This window comes from Ziziphus jujuba, chromosome 10 (assembly GCF_031755915.1).
Source record: "Ziziphus jujuba cultivar Dongzao chromosome 10, ASM3175591v1".
In the NCBI taxonomy this organism is placed as follows: Eukaryota; Viridiplantae; Streptophyta; class Magnoliopsida; order Rosales; family Rhamnaceae; genus Ziziphus; species Ziziphus jujuba.
Window position 1 is genome coordinate 16,687,131 of NC_083388.1, and position 10,623 is coordinate 16,697,753.

Sequence of the window (10,623 nt, forward strand, 5' to 3'; positions counted from 1 at the left end):
TATTTTAAAAAAACACTAATATTAAGGTATTACTAAATTTTCTTCACCAAATAATATGCCAATGTGTGATTGGGTTCACAATCAATGTATTTAGGTCATAGTTTCTTTTCAACCATTAATATTTTACCAATTATCTGATAAACAAACTTTGATAGTCCTAACACAACTTTAAACAAAAATGGAAAAATCATCTTGATATCGTTCCAAAAGTGCAGGGTGTTAAAAATTTATTTATAAAAAAGATAAAAGAAAAAAGTGCAGGTTCTTTTATGATATTATCAAAAACTATATATAAATTTAAAATTTTTAGCTGCCCATATTTTATCCATCATTGAATTAGACTATTTCAATAGTCATGATTATTTATCAAAGATATTAATTAAAAATCTTAGTATAAGGAACCTTTCCCTTCTATATGCTTGTTTTTCAATTTCAACATTTAATTGTTAATTCAATGAATAATATGACACCGATTTATAATAAACAAAATTAAAAAAATAATCAAACTTAAATTAAACATGTGGTAATATATATTTCAAATGTTTTGAGATGCCGAAATCACAATATATTTCAACTAGGAAAAAAAAAAAAAAGAAAGCGATGGTAGTAATTCTTTGATAAAAGTTATGGGCAATGCTATCCCATATTAATGATAAACTAATAAAGTCTAACTCAAGGCTGTTTTTTTTTTTTTTTTTTTTCTAATATATCTCTTTATTGATAAAAAAAAAATTAATAAAGCCTGAAATAATAATAAAAAGAAACCCATAAAATAATACCAACACATTCGGGGATCCAAGGAAGGTAAAACCATTGCAGTACGATGGGCTTTAACTGGTCAAAGAGAAGTTTGAATTGCATTTTTACAAGTCGCAGTTGCGGTAAAAAACACATTCGCCACGTTGAATAGGTAAAGGTTGAAAAAAGAAAAGCACATGAGCGACTTGGTAAAAAGCTTTGACGTACGTGGTTTGAGGCCAACGAAGCCAAACCTAAAGGCGCAGAAGGCGCTGAAACTTTTGAATTCCTCCACATGCAACCGCCAAATTTTGGATTCTGTTTTCATTTTATTTTATTATTTATTTATTTGATTGTTTTTAAAAAATTAAAAAAAAAAAAGAAAAAGAAAAAATATATTATTTTAATGAGGCTTTATTGGGTATCCTATTCCTATTCCTATGATTCTATCCTATCTGTTCCCGGGCGGTTGCTCAGTTTGGTGTGGTTTCCGATACAACGCGGGCAATACGTGTTTTGGTGTCGCTGCTTTAACTCTCACACGTGGCTTACTCATTATTTTTACTATTTTTATTATATTTATTTCACTTTTTCAACCTTCTTCTTCCAAATAAAAAAATTCAGTTTTTCAACCCAAAAGAAGGAAGGAAAAAAAAAAAAGAAAAGAAAAATCTTATAATCCAAGATATGCCCATTCTTTAGATTCATTATTACGGAACTGCCATTGCTCGGTCAGCCTGACGTCTCGCGGTCACGGATAACACAACATCCACCGTTTATTTTATTATCATTATTTTTTTGTTTCCCTTTGATTTTATTTTTTGTTTTTGGCAAAACATTAACTGTTTTATATAAAATATATGGCCACAAGTCGGCCAAATAAGGGATTTTCTTAATCTTATTATTGTTTTATGAATTGCCCACCTGGCTAAGTTGAGAAATTGTTATTTTGATTATGATGTAAAAGAAAAAAAGAATTACGCATATTAAAAGTTTAAAACACTCAAATCTCTCTTCTTTTTTTAATTTTGTTTTTTTTCTTTTGCATTTAAAAATTTATCAATAAATAATAACAGTTCAACTTTAAAACAAAAAATATATTAAAAATAAAATTTATAGAAGACAAAAATTAGTATGAACTTTTTTCAAATTTTAATTTTTATATTGGATAGAGATTGGCTCTATGCTTGGGAAATAGTGAACTTTAGACTTGGTTCTTAGAATACGGTTGAATTGGAATTGAGATTAAAATTGAGATTGTTATTGAATGAGATTAAAATTAATTCAGTCTTGCTTTCCGTATCAATCAAATAGAACCATTTTTTAAAATAATTATTATTAAAATGAATATAATTTTTTTAAAACAAAAAATAAATTTAAGTTATAATATAATTCATTGATTTTAGAGCTAAACAAAATAATTTAAATTAAATAAGTTCATATAAAAAAATAATCAAGATCTTTATTTAATTATTTTTTAAAAAAAGTTTACAGATTAAAAAAAAATTGGAAAAACATAAATAAGAAAGCAAAGATTAAAAGCAGTGCCCAAAAAAAAAAAAGAAAGAAAGAGAAAAGAAAGAAACAATAATAAAAAAAGGAAGATAATATCAGAAATAAGGAAGATAAAACAAATTAACAAAAAGGAATAAGATAAGAAAACTGAAGAGGAAAAGAAGAAAGAAAGGAAAAAATAAATGAAGTCAAAAAATTTGATATTGCTGACTTTAGAAACGAAGATTTAAAAAAAAAAAAAAAATCTGGAAACAAAAACAAAAGAAACAAAGATTTAAAAAAAGAAAAATCAAAAAGCAAATTCTTGTTTGGTGAGATAATTTTATCTCACCATTTTATATAGGTACTTTTATCCCATATGAGAGGGATTAACTTTTGAGCTTAGAATTTTCTTAATCTTCTTGATGGCTGATTCAAATATGGAATTGAGATTAAATAATCACAATATCAATTCTTATTCTACCCATCAAATAGTATCTTGAAAGATACTAAATGTGAAGTTATCATAGTTTTTATACATGCGCATATAATATACAGTTAGTCTTTTATTATGTTAATATGATAAATATTATATTAAATATATATTAATTACCCTTTTAAATTTAATTTTAATATGTAGGTCTAACCTAATAAAACTTATCCAAAGATATTAGGATCTATTTGATATAGCTGATTAAAATAAAGTTTTAATCTGTAGAGTTTTGTATAATAAATCTATTTTGAAAAATAGATATTATTAAAAAGTTATTAAGTGTTTGATTGTAAATAAAAAAACTATATTAAATGTTCAATAAGTTTTTATATAAGCTAAAATAGTTATATTAAATACTCATTAAGTTTCTATATAAGTTTTAAAAAAAAAATTTGAAAAAATATAAAATTTGAACTTCTTTAAAACAGTTTTTTAAAGTTGTTTTTTGATCAACAATTACTTGTTGATTTTTGTCAAATACTTTTATTTTTAAATAAAAAAGCTTTTGACCTTCAAATAAAGTTTTTGATCTAAAAAAAAATTTTGCCAAACAAGCACTTATTGTTTCTAATAAAAGATCTAACAAAAAATTAATAAAAATAAATAAATAGATGTGTGACTTTTTAATTATTAAAATGCATATGCACTTCACGTGAAAAGATTTTCATTAGTTGACCAAATGTATAATGTAATAATAAATTTGCAATTAAAATTAAAGGGTGTTGGTGGTAATTGAATACCATGGAGAGTAAAGTATAAAAATACTGAAATGACAAACAACATTGCCAAGAAACCGATATATAAACTAGCCTATCTTTGGATATATGTTTTTTTAAATATAAAAGTGTAAAGATTTGATCTTATAATTAATGTATAAAGAACATTGCTAAAAAATCGATATATAAACTAGCCTATCTTTGGATATATGTTTTTCTAAATATAAAAGTGTAAAGATTTGATCTTATAATTAATGTAAAAAGAAATTAGTAGTTTTTTTGATTGATTCCTCTTCACAAAAATATCTTGAACAACCTTAAAAATAATAATAATCAAAATAAATTACTTAATAACTCAAAAAAAAAAAATTAAAACACCCCAATTAAATTTACATTTCCTCAAAACTCAAACCCATAACCAAACCAGCAAAAATTATTAAAATAAAAAATGTTGATACAAAATAAAGAGCACCTATAGGCATAACTGCCGAATAGACAGACAACTTGGCTTCCTTAGTACTTGTTAAGAATATCATACTGGAATATCCACATGGCAATAATTCTATTATAATTTGTGTTTATTTAGTTTAAACTGCGCGTGATTAGAGCTCAAGGCAATAAGAATGATGGAATGAGAAGGTCGTGGTCGTAGGTAGCCAACTATTTAAAGTCGTTCATGAAAAACCAATTAAGGTGGAATTGACTCCTTCAAGGTCTTAGCACGAGACGCTACGACTGCAATATGGCCATCGGCCCATTGTTCCCGTCAAACTCTCATTTTCTTACTCCAAAATTTACACCATCCTCCTTGTTTTCATTATTTTATGGAAATACCTTTGTATTTTTTTATTTTTTATTTTAAAAATTATAAGAATATCTTTAATACTTTACTTTTGTTGAAAATCACCACCATCATGTTACATATATATAATTTTCACACTTAAATTGAGTGCATGAAAATATACATATTAATTTCGAGATCTATTTAAATGATTGTGCTTGCATAATAAATGATATTGCAACAATAATTAAATATAAAAGAGTATTTTGGTAGAATTTTGTTACTCTTCATCAATAATATCTAATATTGAAATGATAAATATTAATTAAATGTAATAAATTATGTTTTGTTTTTTATACTAAAAATTTAATATAAGAATTTTTAAATAGCCAAATAAATTGGCACATAATATGCGTACTCCACTATAATAGTTATTAATGACAAGTAGCGTTTTTTATTTTATAAGATATTTTTATCAAAGTAATAAATTGTGTCACTATAATTTTCCATAAATCTATTTACAACAATTTCCCCCACTCCATCCAAATTAACTTGTATGGGATAGAAATCTTATGTTCCAATTTTGGCGCCCTATTTCTATCCTACCAATTATATATCCCACACCATCTTAAAAAATCGTTATTTTTTTATTTAATTTATTTATTTGGTTAATATTTTTAAATGAGATGATATTATATCAAAAAAATATTGGTAGGAAAATAACATGAGATAGAACACTCCAATCTATTATATTAATTAAATTTATTTATCAATCTATTTATCAACTGGTTAAGTGAGATGGAAAAACTTAGTAAGCCACTTACAGTTATATCTAAAAGGTCGTGGGCTTGAGATACATAATAAGAAGCAAAATTATTCTAAATGTGTGAAGGGTATTACTATAAATGACCAAAAAAAAAATCTATTTATCAACCCATATGACAAATGATATTGCATTATTTTATTAATTGAGAAATTAATATAAACTTAGTATAGATAAATAAACCTATTAAAAAGAGCAATGAAATTAAATATTAAATAGCTATAATAATAAGGGTAACAACTTAGCTAAATTATGTGGCAAAATGAAATGAGATAATTTTATTGGCTTGTATTAAGTTTTATTTATTATTCAAAAGTTCATTTATTCATATTTAATTTATATTATTTTATAAATTGATTCAATAATGTAATGAATTAAGATCTTGGCTTGTTTGTTTTTATTTTCATTTTTATCTATGTTTAACTTTCAATTTCAACAATGAAAATTGATAATCTAATTTATAATATCAAAACACTTTTATCAATAAAAAAATTTAAAAGATAAATAAATTCAAGTTAAACAAGTTTTGAAATATATATATATATATATATGTTTAAAAAAAAAACACACACACACACAACAAGCATATAAGAAAAATAAAATTGAGAATTTAGATTCTAAAATAATAGAAAAATACTATTTGACACAATTGATGATGAAATACTAATATCAGCTACATACCATGTAATAGCTCAGACCATCCACATGCGATATTGTCTGCTTTGGGCCTCCAGAATCCTTTTACAATCCAGTTCTCAAGGTTTAAAAGGTCTCGCAAGGGAAATGTATCCACACCCACTTATAAGGAGTGTTTCGTTCTCCTTTCCAACCGCTGTGGGACTTCACAATTCTCCTCCCTTAGGGCCTAGCGTTCTCGCTGGCACATCGATCTGGGTACTGTCTTTGATACCATCTGTAACAGTCCAGACCACCCGCATGCGATATTGTCCTTTTTGGCCCTGCGGAATCCTTTTATAACTCAGCCCTTAAGGTTTGAAAAAACCTCGCAAGGGAAAGGTATCCACACCTACTTATAAAGAGTGTTTCATTTCCTTTTCCAACCGATGTGGGACTTCACATACCATATGACAATTTAATTGGTAACCATTAAAAGGGTTCACTTCTCCATATTAGATTTTCAGTATTATAAAAAAAATAATAAAAAAAGGAAAAACAACAACTAAAACAAAATGCCTCTGACTAATAGCTATCACTTAATGGTGGGTTTCATTTGTGATGATAATTAGCAATGGTAAATAACAAATCTCAAAATAATAAGACAACATTATTTTGCTATATCATTTGACAAGAAACTTGCTGTTACTGAATGAAATAATGTCACTTCATTTTGCTACCCTCAAAAGAAGATTTATATGAGATTCCCCATTAATTGTCGATACCTAAAACTATGATAAAACCTATAGCATTAACTAATACAAGTGATTACCAACTTTTTATATTCAAAGACGCTTGCCATTTCACTTGAAGGGTATGATTGCAAGAGCGAAACTCAAAGGAATTGATGTGTGCCTGCACAACCAGTGGAGCATGTGGTGTACTTCAATACAATGCACAAAACCTTACCAACCTTTGACATATGAACAAAAAAAAAAAAAAAAAATCTATACTTAATTAGATGTACCAACATTTATATATGTGTGTTGTCAGCTTGTGTTGTGAGATGTTTGGTCAAGTCCTATAACAAGCAAAGACCCACGGTGTTTCTTAAACATGCACTGAAGGAGAAAGTTTTTGCAACTGACAATCGAGGTAAGCCTAAGAGTCGAGTGACATGTCAGCGCTACTAATTGAGTGCTAGCATATACTTATACTATCAATAAGAAGGTATCCAACGCCTTTTAAAGACTTTCTAGTGTACATTTTTTTTTTTTGTTTATTTCTCTCGAATTATCCCTAATTTGTGACTCTACTTTCTCTCCGTTTTTTTTATGTCCTTTATAATGTATTCAACAATTTAGAATATAATGGATTTTAAAAAGTTCTTTTTTTTTTATGGACTTTTATATTCTTTTAGAATATAATGGATTTTAAAAGAGTTTAAAAAAGTTCTTTTTTGTTTCTTTTTTTTTTTGGGACTTTCATAATCTTTTTTCCATTAAACAATGAAAATATAATTTTTTTGAAAATATGAAAATATAAGGTTTTATGTTTACCTGATGTTCCTCTCTACAAAAAAAGGAACTACATCTAATATGCTTTAGATTTGCATGGAATGCCAAATTGTATCTATTATTATCATTTTTTTAATATTAAGTATTTAGAAGTTCAAAAACATAGTGATTTTGTTATCATGGTCTTCCCTTTGTCATTTCTAATTAGAGTGCTAATCTTGTTTGTGAAATGTCAAATTAATGACTGTTCACTATGATGAGATTTTTAAAGAAAATAATTTGGCCCCAGTAGCCAATTTGCCATCAATAGAAAGTGGGGTTTCTTCTTCTTCTTCTTCTTATTTTTTTAAAAACTTGTATTTTAATGGTTTGTAATATTTGAAAGTATACTTGGCAAACAATTATGAATAAGAGCATGCATACTGAAGCAGAATATATCACACATTTGAAGAAAAAAAACAAACGAGAGAAAAAATTAAAGAAATAATAATTAATCTTTGTCTTTTTTTGACTAATTTTATTTGTTACAATCATTACAAAAATAACTTTATTAAAATGTGATAATTTTGTTAGTAAAATGGCAGATTAATAATATTCATTCAGGTGAGATTTTCTAAAAAATATAATTTTGCCCCGCTCTCCCACTAAGAGAATAAGATGCTAACAAAATAATATGGAAGTGTAGCATCCTATCTTGGTAGAAGAGATATATTTATAATAGCCTTTGCAATCCAATCAGCTGCTTGATTCATGTTTTTAGAATTAAAACTTTATAATAGCTTTTGCAATCCAATCAGCTGCTTGATTTATGTTTTTAGAAATAAAACTAACTTTCCATAAGACAAACTAATAAAGATTTTCCCATAAATCATCTACATAAGTAGCAAAGGTCCAAGATGATTGTGAGAGTCCGAACAAATAGTGATAATTAGCTCCTTCAAGTCATCCTCCAAGACAATATGAGTCTACCCAAGCTCAAAGGGCCAAACACAAGTAAATAAAAGAGTCAAACGCTCAGCTTGAACATTTAAAGAACATGGGATAATTCTTTGCATGCAATGTAGCATATTGCCATTAGAATTCCTCGCAACACTACCAAAGCCTTGCATGACTACCATTGTTGACAAAAGAACCATCAAAATTAATCTTGATGAAACCTTGTCTCGGTGGCACCGATTCTTCAGAACATTGAACTAGATACTGTAGTAGAACCCACTGTGCAAACCACCAACTATATCATTCCTCTGATATTGAAATTCTAGAAATTACCTAGAAGCAGATTGAATTATAGCTAAAGGATGTGAGGCAATGCCATCATGAACAAACTTGTTTATCCTTTTCGAAATCTCCCAATACAAATAAAAAACCAAAGACTAAATATTACCATCAATAGATGCAGTACAAATACGAGTTAGCAACTTATCAAAATAATCCATTGGTGCTTGTAGGAAGGAAGTAGAAAACCTTCAGGTCAAACTATACCCAAACAACATACCCTTCATCTAATCACAAGCCCATAACAAATGAGTTATACTTTCTGAAGATGCATCAATATAAATATACCTAGCCCATACGTTTATCTTAACCAGAAAAATATTAGAAACCACTTTTCACATAAAAGATCAAATCTTTATGTGAGCTTTTATCTTGCATAAATGCTTCCATTTAACATTGTGTGGTGGCAATTGTAATAACCCTCTAAGAACATCATTGTTAGAGATCTCCATTAATCTAAAATGATAAAACTTAACAGTAAACTTCCCATATTTACTCCAAGGCCAATTATATTGGTCAAGGCAAGACCAGAATAATTAGAATTTGTAGGATTTTACCAATTACATTAAAGGGGAATAAAACCTAAGAATTCCAACAATGATTTACAATCAATCAAATCACTCACCATCTGCCACCAAGGATCATAATACTCTTCTAAAGAAGCATCCCCAAAAATCTAGTGATCATGCCATACAAAAGTTTGCTTTCTCGAACCTACCCCGCCATGGAAATGCTGAGTGATAACCCATTTACCTTTAATAAGCTTTTCCACTAAAATGAGCTTTGAGCTGATAACTCCACATCCAACAAATTTGAAGAAAGAAAATAAATTTCTTTAAGAATCTGCACCTATAAAGCTGTAGGTTACGTTCCAAATGCCATGCTTTTTTAGCAAGTGTTGCCAAGTTAAAAACTTCAAATTATGAAAACCTATGCCACCAATACTCTTTTGATAGTACAATTAACCATTTCGAAGCCACACTATTCCATGCTTTCCTTCTCCATATTACATTAAAACTTATTGATGCAAGAAGAAACCTCCTTACATAAACCAATCGACAATTTGATGGAAGACATTATACAAGTTGGAATAGCTTGAGCCATCGACTTTATCATTATTTCCTTTCCGAAAAAAGTTATAAAGCAATTTTGCCATCTACCCACTTTAATTTTTACATGATCAAGAATACTTTTCAGAAATGAGCCCCAATTAGTTGGTTAACCCAAATAGGTACCACAAAAATGCAGAATTGGACAATGCATCAAAACATTTAGGATTTCCCTTCTATCTTGAGATGTGTTAGTGTTGAACACCAAACTCAACTTCTAAAAGTTAACCTATTAATCTGAAACCTGATGATAAAAAGAAATATAATCCAACTGACAAGCCATTCCTCTTATGTAGCTCATGAAAATAATAGGCTATTGCCAATAAATAATAAATGAGACAAGTACAGGACGATGATGAGCAAGTTTGATCCTACATAATCTACCATTAGCAATCTGCTTCAAAATCATCTTTGAAAAGAGGTTTTCTCAACAAAAATAAATAAGGTGTTAAAAGATCAGCTTGTCGAAGATCTCGAGCAGGCTGAAAAAAAAAATTATGGTTTGCCATTCACAAGGACACTGTATTTCATTGTTGAGACACACTATATAATCATACACATCAATGATGCCTCAAATCCTTTATGTAAATGAATAACTTTCAAAAATCCTATTTCACATGGTTACATGTTTTACTCATATTTATTTTTAGAGTTAATTCCCACCTTTTACCTATATGCTTTTTTTTTTTTTAAATATCAAAAAGACTACATAGCAATTGCAATATTATCCTAGATCCGCCACCCGCAAACAAACACATTTTGATTCTTGGTAACTAACTCATGAAGAGACAACTAACAAAATTTTGAAAAGATTTTATAGAGAAAATTACATAAACTTATTAGGCGATATTGATTGACTTTTTCTGGATGTGCAACTTTGGGAATCAGAGTAAGATGAGTTTTATTAAGTCAAGAACTTAAAATACCATTTTGTAAAAACTCATGTACTACATGAAATAAGTCTTCCTCCACTCTGCTCCAGTTTGACTAGTAAAAAATTCCATGGGACCCATCTAGGCCAGGTGTTTTAGTTGCCCCCATTGAGAAAACAACCAATTTAAC